Genomic DNA, 12,770 nt, shown 5'->3' on the forward strand with positions numbered 1-12,770 from the left:
TCTGACTATTCGCTGGATGGCACCCAAACATCTCTCCATTCTTTCCAAGTCTGGACTCTGGATGTGGACCCATTCAAAGGGTCCACACATCAGTATTTCAGATGAACACGGATTGCTTTTCTTCTCTCAAGTAAATTGATCACTTTCCCCCGAAAATGAGGCAGAGGAGATGGCAGGAATATTTGGAATATTATTCCCTTTAAGAAATGCTCCATGAAGCCACAGACAGAATGGCCTCAGATGCTCTGGATATCGGTGCCTCGGTTGCCTAGAGACACTTAACGTGCACTCCCACAGGAACTGGGGGAGCCAGAACAGGGGCCCTCATCCTTCTTTGGTGGGGTTATTGAATTAGTAAAGCAAATGGGGGGAGGAGAAAGAGAGAGAGAAAGTGGGGGAGGGAGAGAGGGAGGGGGACAAGGTGGGGAGGGGGAGGGGGAGAGGAGGGGGGAGGGGGAGAGAGGGAGAAGGTGGGGGAGGGGGAGGGGGAGAGAGGGAGAAGGTGGGGGAGGGGGAGAGGGAGAAAAAGAGGAGGGGAGAGGGGGAGAGGGGGAGAGGAGAGGGGAGGGGGAGAGAGGGAGAACGAAATGGGGAGGGGAAGCAAGAAAGAAAGAGAGAGAAGGTGTAGAGGTGGGGAGAAGTGGGGGAGGAGGGCCTGAAAGAAGGGGGAGGGAGCCCGGCATTGCTGCCTCTCACCAGAGAGGGTCCCCCAGAGAGGGAAGGCGCCCTCCTTCAGGGGCCAGGTCCTTCCAACTCTTCTGGAGGCGTGGCTTACCGGGCTCCTCCCCAGGGGCTCCAGGGCCTCTGGGCTGTTTCTCCAGTCCATGAAGTGACTGTCCCATGTTGGGAAGGCTCTCCCTTCCGAACCAGTCAACAGACATCTATTATGCGCCCACTGTGTGCTAGGCACCATGCTCAGCACCAGGGGTTGCACCAGTCTTTCTCTCCCATCAGACTGTGAGCTCCTCCAGGGCAGGGAGAAGAAGGAAGGAGGGGGGAGGGTGCGGGGTCCGAGGGATGGTGCTCAAGCTCAGTGTGACCTTGGCTAAGTCTCTTCTGCTGTTGGAGCCTCAGTCTCCCTGCCTGTAAAAACACCAGCATTCTGCCTTCCACCTCTGACAGAGGGGGGGTGTCGTGGCAAACAGGCCACCATCAGACCAGAAGGGGTCTGGCCCTCCCGCAGCCCCTGGGGCGGGGGCTCCAGACCAGGAAAGGAGGGCTGGACCCTCACCCACTGAGCACGGGCTTGGGGGGGTGACCCCCCTCATCAGAACATGGGCGTCCCAAGCCTCCTCTCTCACCTCGATCTACACTACAGGCAGGGGAATGGCTGACACACTGGATCCTCACAACCACCTCCGTTGGCAGATGAGGAAACTGAGGCAGGCAGCAGCATTAAATGTCTCATGGGAACTCAGGCCCAAACACGCTCTGCCCATTGAACCACTGAACCACCCGGCGACCTCCAGCCGCCCCCTCCCCCAGCGCTCTGTGCCTCCGAGAGGGAGACGGGCAGAGAGGCAGGGGCAGGAGGACGGGCAGGGGCAGAGGGGGCAAGGGCAGGGACAGGGGCAGGGGCAGGGACAGGGGCAGAGGGGGCAGGGGGAGGGGCAGGAGCAGGGGCAGGGGCAGAGGTGGGGGGAGGGGCAGGGGCAGGAGCAGGGGCAGAGGCAGGGGGAGGGGCAGAGGCAGGGGGAGGGGCAGAGGCAGGGGCAGGGGCAGAGGGGGCACGGGGAGGGGCAGGAGCAGGGGCAGAGGCAGGGGGAGGGGCAGGGGCAGGGGGGGGGCAGAGGCAGGGGGAGGGGCAAGGGGAGGGGCAGAGGCAGGGGGAGGGGCAGAGGCAGGGGCAGGGGCAGAGGGGGCACGGGGAGGGGCAGGAGCAGGGGCAGAGGCAGGGGGAGGGGCAGGGGCAGGGGGAGGGGCAGAGGCAGGGGGAGGGGCAAGGGGAGGGGCAGAGGCAGGGGGAGGGGCAGGGGCAGGGGGAGGGGCAGAGGCAGGGGGAGGGGCAGGGGCAGGGGGAGGGGCAGGGGCAGGGGGAGGGGCAGAGGCAAGGGGAGGGGCAGGGGCAGGGGCAGGGGGAGGGGCAGAAGCAGGGGCAGAGGCAGGGGGAGGGGCAGGGGCAGGAGCAGGGGCAGAGGCAAGGGGAGGGGCAGAGGCAGGGGGAGGGGCAGAGGCAGGGGGAGGGGCAGAGGCAAGGGGAGGGGCAGGGGCAGGGGCAGGGGGAGGGGCAGAAGCAGGGGCAGAGGCAGGGGGAGGGGCAGGGGCAGAGGCAAGGGGAGGGGCAGGGGGAGGGGCAGAGGCAGGGGGAGGGGCAGGGGCAGGGGCAGAGGCAAGGGGAGGGGCAGGGGGAGGGGCAGAGGCAGGGGCAAGGGGAGGGGCAGAGGCAGGGGGAGGGGCAGGGGCAGGGGGAGGGGCAGGGGCAGAGGCAGGGGGAGGGGCAGAGGCAGGGGGAGGCAGAGGCAGGGGGAGGGGCAGGGGCAGGGGCAGGGGGAGGGGCAGGGGCCGAGGCAAGGGGAGGGGCAGAGGCAGGGGCAAGGGGAGGGGCAGGGGCAGGGGGAGGGGCAGGGGCAGAGGCAAGGGGAGGGGCAGAGGCAGGGGCAAGGGGAGGGGCAGGGGCAGGGGGAGGGGCAGGGGCAGAGGCAAGGGGAGGGGCAGAGGCAGGGGGAGGGGCAGAGGCAGGGGGAGGCAGAGGCAGGGGGAGGGGCAGGGGCAGGGGGAGGGGCAGGGGCAGAGGCAAGGGGAGGGGCAGAGGCAGGGGGAGGGGCAGAGGCAGGGGGAGGCAGAGGCAGGGGGAGGGGCAGGGGCAGGGGCAGGGGGAGGGGCAGGGGCAGGGGCAGGGCAGGGGCTGAGGCAAGGGGAGGGGCAGAGGCAGGGGGAGGGGCAGGGGCAGGGGCAGGGCAGGGGCACTGAGGTGTCCCCCCAGCCCGCGCTGGGAGCGGTCCCCCTGAGGACGGGGTCCCAGGCCAGCCTGCAGGGCTCCGGGGATGGTTCCGGGGCCCCCCAGTCCCACCAAGGCCATGCGTGGGAGGCACCTGGGGGTCACCTGGGGGCCCCGGGCCGGGAGGGGCAGCACCCCGGGGTCACGGGGGACCCTCCGGCTGCCGCCCCCAGGCCTGCGGTGAGAAGCCCCGGGCAGGGCGGGCCTGGGCCGCTGCCTGCCTCAGTTTCCACATCTGCACAACGGGCACCACCACAGCCCGGGCAGGACGGCCCCGGCTCGCGCCCCCGCGCCCAGCACTGACACGCGGGGTCCCTCCCTGGGCACCCCCGGCAGCCCCCTCCCGCCTCACAGGGGGCGGCAGAGCCGGCAAGATCCGAGTTCGAATCCTGCCCCAGGCGCTGCGGGGCAGGCAGTGACCCAGAACGAGCGCTCTCCCCGGGGCGGGGCGGGCAGGACCCAGCCTTCCTGCCCCAGGGGCTCGGCGCCCCCCGGACCCCCGCCCCGCCTCACTCACCCGCTCTTGGGCAGCTACAGAGCCAGCACGGACCGGCCTCCCGGCCGCGCGCCTGCGCACACCGGCTCCGCCCCGCCCCGGCCGCCCTCCCGGGCACGCTGCCCCGCCCGGCCCCGCCCCCGCTCCGACGCGCCTGCGCACGCGGCCCCGCCCCCACCGGGCCCCTGCCGCAGCCGCGCACACGAAGCGCGCCCCCCGGCCCTCCCCACTTAGTCCCACTCTTCCCACTGCCCCGTGCGCGTGCGGGCACGCGCATCCTCCACACATGCGCCCTCCGTCCCCAGCGCACGCGGGCGCTCACCTCAGCCGGAGGCGTCCGCGGGTCCAGCTTTCTGCGCCAGCCTCCCCGGGACCTCTGTCCCAGTTCCCGCCGCCGCTGCGGGGATGCCCCGAGAACAAAGGGGCCGACTACCCGCTCCGCAGCTACTGCGCCTGCGCACCCCACCCCCGAAACTACGCCTCCCACAAAGCACCGGGAACGCGAAGCACGCACGCCAGGTCGCAGTGACGCAGCGCCGGAGGCCGTGGGGATTCTGGGGAATGGAGGCCGTGCGAGTGGATGCGGAAGGCTTGAGAGCCGGGAGCACCCACGTGTGCGGTCCGGGGCCTCTGCGGTCAGCGGGGCTGCCCCTTCCCGACCCGCACGTCACGCAAGCGGGCCGAGCCTCGGCGTCTGCATTTTCTCCACGGGAAGAATAGGGATACCCGCGGTGCCCCGGGAGCCGTGGGCCCTGGGGGAGGGGAGCCCCTGAGAAGACCCTCGTGGGCGCCTCCGGGGTCCTCCCCACGTGCCGCCCGTGGGGGCGCGCCAGCCCCCGCACCTGCCCCGCAGACAGGGCCCATCCTCAGCCCCTGGTCCTCACCTGCCCCGCAGACAGGGCCCATCCTCAGCCCCTGGTCCTCACCTGCCCCGCAGACAGGGCCCATCCTCAGCCCCTGGTCCTCACCTGCCCCCAAGACAGACCCCAGCCCCTGGTCCTCACCTGCCCCGCAGACAGGGCCCATCCTCAGCCCCTGGTCCTCACCTGCCCCGCAGACAGGGCCCATCCTCAGCCCCTGGTCCTCATCTGCCCCGCAGACAGGGCCCATCCTCAGCCCCTGGTCCTCACCTGCCCCGCAGACAGGGCCCATCCTCAGCCCCTGGTCCTCACCTGCCCTGCAGACAGGCCCCATCCTCATCACCTGGTCCACACCTACCCCCAAGACAGACCCCAGCCCCTGGTCCTCACCTGCCCCGCAGACAGGGCCCATCCTCACCCCCTGGTCCACACCTACCCCCAAGACAGACCCCAGCCCCTGGTCCACACCTGCCCCGCAAACAGGGCCCATCCTCATCACCTGGTCCACACCTACCCCCAAGACAGGCCCCCAACACCTGGTCCTCACCTGCCCAACAGAGATGAGTTAGAAAAGGAACTGGAGCGCTTCCTTCCTGATTTTCAGACCAGCCCTCCAAGCTTCCATGTGCATGATGTTGTTTAATTAGAGCACCTAATGAGCATGAGATAATTGGAACAAGTCCCCCAGCATATATCGTGCACCTATTGTGTACCAGGTACTGTGTGCCAGGTACTGTGTGCCAGGTACTGCATTACCTCCTAGTCATACAACACAGGGTTTTGGAGGAGCTGAGTCTAGGAGGAGAGTACGTGCAGTTGGCCATGGACAAGAGCTGCTTACACGATAAATGGAAAATCATCCATTCAGAGCAGAGAGTTTACATGAAAAATGTAAATGTAGCAGAGAGGAGACCTCAGTTTTCTCATCTGTAAAATGAGGAAGTGGAACCATGTGACAGGAATCAGTGCATCATCAAGCATTTACTAAGCTTATGTAGTTCCTATAAAGAGATGCAAGTAGGAACAATGTTAACAATTACAATGTTAACCTACATTTGTGATCACATTACAGTACAGGGATCATATCCTCCTAAAGGGGAAATGGTTAGGCGAAGTAATAAGACAATGACAGAGAATGGAAAAGTTTCCCAAATAAGTGGAATAGTAAACTTTGAGAAAAGCAACAGCACCAGACTTTTCTCTAGGAGTTATATACAGACATTTGTGATTTGACTTCCAAATGTGTATATCATGGAAACTCAGGCTTTGAGTATGTTTTAGAAATAAATTCTCAAAATTGGATTAAGGATTTTACACATAAATTATATTGATAAAAGGAAAAGTCTTTCCCTATTTTAAAATTATCTGTCTGATCATTTTAAAGGCAGAAGAACTCATTTTATGGTTGGACCCTCATGAATATTTTTTAAAAGATTCTTCTATCAGGTACAGGATGTAGGTAAGGATAGAAACAACAAATAGAATATAAACTAAATATCTTTTGAAGTTTCACATTCGAAGAACCCAGTTTAAGTGATTGTAGTAAATTATATTGTCAGGAATATCTAGGAACTTCTAGATTTGGAATCAGAGAAGCAAAACCTTTTATGGAGCTGTCTTGAGAAAATCAATTATCCAAGAAAGGATATCTGGGGACCAGATGACTCCATGAGACCTCTGGGACTCAGAAGGTGTTGATTAAATGAACATTGAGAATGGGTCACTAGGATACAAGGAGGCTAGATGTTAGTTAATATTGGTGATGACGACTATTGCTTTGCATAATTAATGTTTAAGTTTTCTTGGTTACTTTGGCGACAAGTAAATCTCCCTTTTCAAAACTAGTCCATTGCGAGCCCTCTAAGTACATAGAGTCCTAAGCCCTATCGTCTGACATGAATGTAATATGACAATGTAATTAAGATTATGAATTTATGAAAAACCTTATTGCATTGTTGAACTTAGTCCTGTGTTTGGGAAGCTGGACCACCTCTCCCTGCTGCTTAGAGACCCTAAGCACCTTGGTTATGCTGACCAGAAACTATCAGATCCAAAGATTGAGGCAAGGAGTTTTCTCACAATTTTCTCAAAATTCTCCCAAGCAGCCTGTATGTTTTATCTGAAAACTGGCCCCGTACTAATCAATCAATCATTGTTTCTACCAGGTCCTTCTGACAGCTGCCAAACCTGTGGGTTTGGTCTCCTGGATCATCTGAAGAAGGCCCCCACTCCTGAGTGAGCGGCAGAACCCTCTGGGGACCTCAAGGTTTGTCTGCCCGAGGGGCAGCCGACATCCAAACAAGACAGCTGTCCCAAGATTCTGTACAAGGGTTGAGTATACTGTCCTAGTTGTTTATTTCTCCCTCTATATTCTTGGCTCTCCTACCTGGGACACTTCCCTGATAGGGCCTCTCAAGGAACTTACCTCTTGTGCTAAAAATGCCATTCCATCATGAGGGGCTAACAAATTCTTAGATCTGCCACCTTAACCCCTCAACTCACCAACCTAAGCCCACAGCTGTCCCTCAGTTCAATATCTCATCCTGGCCCAACATGCCTCTCATGGCTTCTTGGCTTATACCTGCCTCTCCTTTATTGGCCAAAAGAGGGGAATGCCAAGATCCCCATGCCAAGACCCCCCATCTCTTTTTTACTATTAGGAGACACCGTTTTCCATAGTTAGGCCCAGTGAGCAGTCTGTGCCCTGTGTTTGGCATAACCACCATCCTTTGTGCACACCCTCTGGATGATCTCAGCCACAGCAAAATCCCAGAATTGTTTCTCTGAATCAAATGTGTCTCAGTGTTGCTGCTATCCCTCATTGACAGGGCTACAGCTCACTGGCAGCCACTGGCATCAGTACTGTGATTTGCGCACACCAATGCCAAGGCCCCTGCACATGTGTCTAGTCTCCCTCTTCTAAAGGACTAAAGAAAGCTGATGACTGCTGTTAGCACTTTGGTTTGATTTGGCTTTGTTTTACTTTACTTCACAGTTAGCTGTGGCTGCGATGACCTGTGTGAGCTCTCTGGCCGTTTTAGAGTTAACATGGTCCTCTGGCCATTTGTAATCAGGGCTGAGGGATGCAGTGGCCTATCCCTTTTTGGCTGACGTGGACCTGACTAAATTGTCTTTGTCTCCTTACTAAAGGTATCGATAAGAACTGGCTTTGTCTTGAATCCCTCCTTGTGGAGCTGCGGTGACCAGCACGTCAAGGTGTTGCCACTTTGCTCAACTTTTAATAAACTTGTCTTCATTCTTTGTCTTGAGTTTTGCAGGGTGGACAAAGGATTACCCTTTCAATAGCAACAAAGCACCTGGGAGGCCTTAGAAGAGTCCAGGTTCTCGGAGGAGCAGCGTTAAGAGAGGTGTGTCCACCACAGGTGCCAGCTTTCAGGACCTGGGCATGGAGCTCATGGGGGCATTAGCCTGAACTCATCCTGGTGTCCTCTTCCTTATCTCAGGCCCCCGCTGGCTCCAGATGGTTGGCATTTGTTCTTTCCTGACCAAAGGTCATCATCCTTGGCTCAGACAACAGAAGTAGAACTGCCCTCTCTCTGTGACAGTATCTTTGTCCCATTCACGCAGGGCCACGATCCTATCCCTTCTCTGGTCCTTCCCCTCTCCCTAAGACAGCCTTTTAAGAAAATCCAGCCTTTCAGCTGTGAGTGGTTTTCTTTACCAGCCTCAATTCCTGCCAGTTCTTGTAGGACCATGGTGGGCCCTGTAATATGGAAGGGGACTCAAAGCTTATAAAAACTGCGGCTCGTCAGCAGCTTCCCTGCCGGTCCACCATCGGTCTCTTTTTCTTCCTTATTGGAACTGTTTCACTTTGACTCCACAACTGTGTTCTTGAGGGTTTCCTGTCCCTTCTGGCCAAGTTCTGCAGCATTTTAATCCATGCTCCCCCTACACTTCCTCCTTCTGAACCTTTTCAAAGTAGCTTTCCCAATATCAGACTAGTTTCAGCTTTCTCTTCTTCTACCAGAAATTTTTCAGTGAAATGGTCATTTTCCCCAAAAGTTCCATTATTTTCAGTCTTGCCACCAGCTTTCCCTGTTGGTATGACTCAGACCAAGAAAAGAATTTTCCTTTGATGATTCCATTACCTTTTGAGGCATGAAATTATTATACAGACATATCAAGAAATTGAGAGCTGCTTGGGTTTTTGGACAGAAAGCTCCAGCACATATCCAGATAACTGATGCTACTCAGAAACTTACTAGCTGTGGCCCTGGACAAGTCATTTAACCTCTGTTTGCCTCAGTTTCCCCAGCTGTTAAATGGGGATATAGTATCACCTGCCTCAGAGGGTTATGGTGAGGATCAAATGAGAAGATATTTGTAAAGGGTGTAGCACAGACCCTGGCCCCACAGTAGGTCCCATATAAATGCCGTCATCATCCTCACTCACCACTATTACATCCTTCCTCTGTGTTTCCGGAGCTCCTGATCTGTCATCCCCCATCAGGGAGGTCTGGTCTTTATTCCAGGGACAAAATCACTTGTTTCTGCCTCCACTGACTTTTACTAAAATACTCTCCACCATGTTTTTCTCTCCCTGGTTCCTATGTTTTCCCACATAAGGATGCTTTTGTAATATCAATGTGTGTTTACTTTTTCTAGAAATATTTTCCTCTGAAGCCTTTTCCAGACTCCTAGATAAAACCACCTTTTAAACCAGGGGTGGGTGACAGGTCAGGACAAACAGGCTTTTCTCAGTGTCTTGCCTTTGTCCTTGACAAAGGACTGGAAATCTTTCTAAAGGAGAGATTCCCTTTGTTCACTCCTGGAGAGAAGAGAGTGGCCAGAGAGAGGAATGGATGGTGACTTTGTTTACTCAAATTTCTGGAATGTTAACCCCAAACTATAATTTTATATATTGTGATTTTCTTCTTTAAATGACCTCTAAAATTTTCTTGAGACAAAAAGTCATTCATTTAATGCCTCCCCTCCCCCGCTCCTCCCACTTACACATCTTTAGAAAAAGGTAGATCTGCTTTCCAACCAGAACCATACTCAGCCTTGGGTCACATCCCACTAAGTCCTTGTTTTACCTAACGTGTCAGATTTGTTTGCGTTGGGACCTTCAGCTCATCCTTCTGGCTGCCTATGCTTGGAGCATTTCTGTGCAGATATTTAAGAGCAAACATCAGTTTTCCTACTGACTCCGCGCTTTATAGGAAAACACAGACATGACAGACAGGGACACAGACAAGACAGGCAGACAGACAGAGACAGATAGGGATAGGTAGCTGGATGGATAGATAGACAGATAGACAGACATTGATTTAGACAGAGCATTAAGCCCCTACTAAGAGCCAGTAACTGTGCTAAGTAAGGGCTGGGAACCACAATGCAAGCAAAGACTATCCCTGCCCTGAAGGAGCTTAATTGTCATAGATGAACACCTAAGAGAGAGCTGAGAAAAGGGAAGGTCCAATCCTGTCTGAAGAGAGCAGGAAGCCTGGTGTGGGTGCTCCCCAAACAGAGGCTCAGGAACACAGAAGTCGGATTTCATCCCCCATGAATTTGTCAGTCTCCACTTTCTTCCCTCTTTGTTTGCAGCATCTAGCTTGGGGGGCAATGCCCAGAATGCACTTTCTTCACTGGCCCCCAAAGGATCCTGAACTTCCTATCCAATTCTCTTGTAAGTCATGGCATCATTTTCCTGGTGTCACGATCCTCTTTGAGAACAAAGGACAAACCACGATTCTTTACTAAGCAGAAAGGTGGTGCAGTAGATAGTGCCAGGCCTGTCAGGACGACCTGAATTTGAATCCAGCCTCAGCCCCTCGCTGGCTGGGTGAACCTGGGCAAGTCACTGCACTGATGTCTGCCTCCATTTCCTCATCTATAAAAGAGAAAATAGCACCTAGCTCTCATGGGAGCTCTGAGGATCAAAGGAGATAATATTTCTAAAGAATCTTACAAGCCTTAAATGGCTGTACAGTCAGCGTATTTACTACATAAAATAGAAATATGTTAAATAATATATGCAATAATGATTTATTAACAATACAGCATGTACAATATAAACATTAAATATATTTAAAGTAATATAAATGCTATTATATACTTACATATAAAATCTTTGTCATATCGTTATTATATCACGAGTGCACTGTTTATATGTATAATGTGTTTATAATTTCCTTGGTACTTACCTATGCTAATGAAATCATCGGGCCAGTTCCTCTGCCTAAACAGGTCCGTATTGTCTCCCTCAATACGATGTGATCTCTGAGTGAGGACAGCTTCACTGTGTCTTTGTATCTGTAGCATGTGTTTAATCCATGCCTCACTGGTCAGGCAGTAAGCATGTATTGGTCAGTGGGAGAGGGAGATGTTTTGCACAAAGTCCAACCCATATGAAAGGAGGCTCCGCACAGACCTTAGGACACTCACGCCTGATTCCTGGCTTTTTCTCTGGCTGTCTCCGAAGTCTGGAACACTCCCCATCATCATCTCTACCTAGACTTCCCAGGCTTCCTTCGAGACCTCGGGGGTGGAATTTTTAGCGGGGTGACATGGTCAGACCTGGGCTTTAGAAAATCATGTTAGTAGCTGATTAGAGGATTGAGTGGAGCAGGGAAAGACTTGAGATGGGCAAACTCACCTGCAGGCTCCTGCATAGGCCAGGTGTGAGGTGTCTGCAGCAGGCTGGGGGGAGCATCAGGGACAGAGCAAGGGGAACGACAGTTCTTGGCAGTGGCTTGGACATAGGGAATAAGAGACAATGAGGCATTCAGGGTGACTCCTAGGTTGTGAGCCTGGGGGACTGTGAGGATGGGGTGCCTTCCACAATAATAAGCAAACCCCAAATATTTTCCCAATGCTTCACATTTAATGGATAGGATAATAATGCCAGGGTCTGTTTGTGAAGTTCCCATGAAACGTTTATTCTTTTTATTTTTTATTTTTTTATTTATTAAATTTATTTATTTAACTTTTAACATTCATTTTCACAAAATTTTGGGTTACAAATTTTCTCCCCTTTTCTCCCCTCCCCCCCCAAACACCAAGCATTCTAACTGCCCCTATGACCAATCTGCTCTCTCTTCTATCATCCCTCTCTGCCCTTGTCTCCGTCTTCTCTTTTGTCCTGTAGGGCCAGATAGCTTTCTATACCCCTTTACCTGTATTTCTTATTTCCTAATGGCAAGAACAGTACTCAACAGTTGATCCTAACACTTTGAGTTCCAACTTCTTTACCTCCCTCCCTCTCCACCCCTTCCCTTTGGAAGGCAAGCAATTCAATATAGGCCAAATCTGTGTAGTTTTGCAAATGACTTCCATAATAGTCGTGTTGTGTAAGACTAACTATATTTCCCTCCATTCTATCCTGTCCCCCATTACTTCTATTCTCTTTTGATCCTATCCCTCCCAATGAGTGTCGACCTCAAATTGCACCCTCCTTCCCATGCCCTCCCTTCTATCATCCCCCCCACCCTGCTTATCCCCTTATCCCCCACTTTCCTGTATTGTAAGATAGGTTTTCATGCCAAAATGAGTGTGCATTTTATTCTTTCCTTTAGCGGAATGTGATGAGAGTAGACTTCATGTTTTTCTCTCACCTCCCCTCTTTATCCTTCCACTAATGAGTCTTTTACTTGCCTCTTTTATGAGAGATAATTTGCCCCATTCAATTTCTCCCTTTCTCCTCCCAATATATTTCTATCTCACTGCTTGATTTCATTTTTTTTTAAGATATGATCCCATCCTCTTCAATTCACTCTGTGCACTCTGTCTCTATGTGTGTGTGCGTGTGTGCATGTGTGTGTGTGTAATCCCACCCAGTACCCAGATACTGAAAAGTTTCAAGAGTTACAAATACCGTCTTTCCATGTAGGAATGTAAACAGTTCAACTTTAGTAAGTCCCTTATGACTTCTCTTTGCTGTTTACCTTTTCATGCTTCTCTTCATTCTTGTGTTTGAAAGTCAAATTTTCTTTTCAGCTCTGGTTTTTTCATCAAGAATGCTTGAAAGTCCTCTATTTCGTTGAAAGACCAATTTTTCCCCTGAAGCATTATACTCAGTTTTGCTGGGTAGGTGATTCTTGGTTTTAGTCCTAGTTCCTTTGACTTCTGGAATATCCTATTCCATTCCCTTCGATCCCTTAATGTAGAGGCTGCTAGATCTTGTGTTATCCTGATTGTATTTCCACAATACTTGAATTGTTTCTTTCTAGCTGCTTGCAATATTTTCTCCTTGACCTGGGAACTCTGGAATTTGGCCACAATGTTCCTAGGAGTTTCTCTTTTTGGATCTCTTTCAGGCAGTGTTCTGTGGATTCCTTGAATATTTATTTTGCCCTCTGGTTCTAGAATCTCAGGGCAGTTTTCCTTGATAATTTCATGAAAGATGATGTCTAGGCTCTTTTTTTGATCGTGGCTTTCAGGTAGTCCCATAATTTTTAAATTGTCTCTCCTGGATCTATTTTCCAGGTCAGTTGTTTTTCCCATGAGATATTTC

This window comes from Notamacropus eugenii, chromosome 5 (genome assembly GCF_028372415.1).
Source record: "Notamacropus eugenii isolate mMacEug1 chromosome 5, mMacEug1.pri_v2, whole genome shotgun sequence".
NCBI classification, from domain to species: Eukaryota; Metazoa; Chordata; class Mammalia; order Diprotodontia; family Macropodidae; genus Notamacropus; species Notamacropus eugenii.